Source organism: Lactuca saligna, chromosome 4 (genome assembly GCF_052625555.1).
Source record: "Lactuca saligna cultivar CGN05327 chromosome 4, ASM5262555v1, whole genome shotgun sequence".
NCBI lineage: Eukaryota > Viridiplantae > Streptophyta > Magnoliopsida > Asterales > Asteraceae > Lactuca > Lactuca saligna.
In genome coordinates, this window is record NC_136420.1 from 207921126 (window position 1) to 207924039 (window position 2914).

The window sequence follows — 2914 nt, forward strand, 5'->3', positions numbered from 1 at the left end:
GCTCTCGGATCAATAATTGTGCCCATTCCATACTCTCAGACTAGGGACAATTAACTATGTCTGAATCCTTACTCCCAGAATAATGACAAATAACTATATCCTATCCATACTCTCAGACTAAGGACAATTGTCTATGTCTAAATCCATACTCCCGGATTAATGACAAATAACTATGTCATATCCATACTCTCGGACTAAGGACAAATGATCATGTCTAATCCAGGCTCCCGGATCAATGACATATTTTAAAGTTCTATTATGTATATCTCACTCGTACTCATAAGAAGATACTATCCAATATGTCTCATAATTAATTTAGGTTTACTCTTTATCCTAAATCAATATATATATTATCAGGTATGTTCTTTAACACATATTTCAGGCAACATCAAATAATCCGCATATATATATATATATATATATATATATATATATATATATATATATATATATATATATATACATAAACCTATACTTGTATTAAAATAATGTTCATGAAAGGGACTATACACTCACTTGTTAAAGTGATGATTCCAAACTCGGATAGCGCTTCGCTTCTAACGATCCTATTTTCCTTCGACGAAACCTAGCATTATTATCGCTAAGTTTCAGTCTAATCTTTATTACGAATAATTATTAGTCTAGATTTATCATTAACTCAAAGTCTACTTTCATTATCTATCAAGTAAGAAACAACCAGGTAGGATCATATCGGAGGTAGGATCCGTTTGGTATACGAAATATACTATTTGGAAATCCCACTTTAAACACCTCACTAAATCACAACCTGGACATCATCTCCGTAAGTAGATCAATCCGTATAACGATTTGGAATCACTGATAAATCTTTTTTATAGGTTCATAATAACGATAATAAACTTAAACATAAGTTATTCTTAAAGTAGGGTAAGCATAACTCACTTACTAGGGGGTTTGGTTAGGAACCGGGCTTTGCGGGGGCAAAACCTCCAAGCCGGAAGGTCTTCTTCTCGGAGCCTTCTGGCACTCCGAGACTCGTTCTAACACCTTGGAGGTGCTGGGGGAAAACCTTGAGGGTTTGGGGGTGTTTGGGAGAGACTTGGATTGAATTCGTGATGTGTGTAAAGCGCACTAGTTTTAATCCTGACAAACTCAAATTTAAACAAACACACACAGGCAGTGTACCTATCGATAGTAGTTTAGTTCAAGCAAATAGGGTATCGAACACAGGGAACGGTAACAACTAAAATTAATACTAATATTATCTAAATAAAACAAATAAAAGAGGGGGGTTTTCTCTAGTTTTTCAAGACTAGAAACTTAAACAATCACTTTAAAACTCAAACAAAGACAATTAACAACTAAGAAGAACAAGAAAGGACATCTAGATTCAATGATAAAAGAGAATTTTGTTCAGATTTGATTCACTTATTCCTATGGTTGATTTCGTGCCAAGTGCAACGGATCAATATGTCAATGATTACCGATTCCTAATGTGATTGGGTTCATGTTCATTATTACCAATCCTTTAGTAGACAAGTTAATTCAAACAATGGCTAGTTGATTAAACTAACAAGTTTCCTAGTGTTTAGTTCGTATCAAGTAAGACTTGTAATAATAACTAATCAAATTTGTTCAATTCAATCAACTCATATGTGGTTGTGCATCACACATTGATTTACCTATTTTCTAGTTAACCCTAGTTTCATATTCATTATTCCTAGGCATACAATATAGTTTTCACAAAACTGTATGAATCAAGTAATCAAGAAGATGTTCATGCAACTTAATAACTCACTAATTAACAGAAAAAATTTATCATCAATACATGAGGATCTTTAACAAGCTTAACAAGATGAATAACCAAATTAATATTAATCCAACCACTCAATCAAACCATGTTCATAAGATTATCTTATCCAAACAGAAGTAAAAAGCTTTTAGCTCATATCTAAAGCAAGTAATAACCTAAAATCAAAATCTAATGATTCAAACATGGTTCAAAACAAAGATTAAGAAAAGAAGAATGATTATTTGCCTTTGATTCTCTTTTAAATTGTTTCTTATGTTGAATTCTCGAAATCTGAAGCGTCAAGAACCCTTTTGGTCTTCAATAATCGCAGCTAGCCTCCAGCAAAAGTTAGGGTTCGAATGAGAAGAGTTTCTATATATATATATATATATATATATATATATATATATATATATATATATATATATATATATATATATATATATATATATATTCTGAAAACAGCGCGAACTCGTCGAGTTTTTTCGATAATCCGCGTATACACCGTGTACGGCAAGGCATCTTTGAATCGGGAACATTCTGACCAACTTGTCGATTTTAGGCCCAACTCGTAGAGTTTTTTTCAGAATCAACATTTTCTCAAAACACAAAAGTCGTCCGAAATTCTGTCTAGTTTTCAGAACATTTTGAATCTCATCAATCGGAGTTACGGTTCATGAGATATGACCAAAACACTGACGAGGGGTCAAGCTGTCCAGCAACATCCTTCTTTCTTCAGTCTTCAATCTCCAAGCTTCCAATCACGCAATCCTCTTCCTTTTTCACACGAGCATGTCTTTTATTGCTGAAATTGAAATATTAAGCTAATTATGTACCTTTTGTCCATAAAATGATATAAAATCAACAATAATTAATAAGATAATGAATGATTTTTATGACTAAATAAGCCCTTATCAATTGGTGTGGAAAAATGAGAATAAACGAGCTCTATTTATAGGTTGGGCGGAGGATCGAATACGTTCAAGAGATGAATGTAGGGCGTTCGTGAACACAACGCGCACCCTAGCTGAATGTAGGGTGTTCATTGCCATAGGTCGCCATCTAGTTCCAATCTGTAGGGACGAAGGTGTGGCCTAGATTGTGCCACGTGTCACTCGCAGATTATCCCAATAACTATTTATC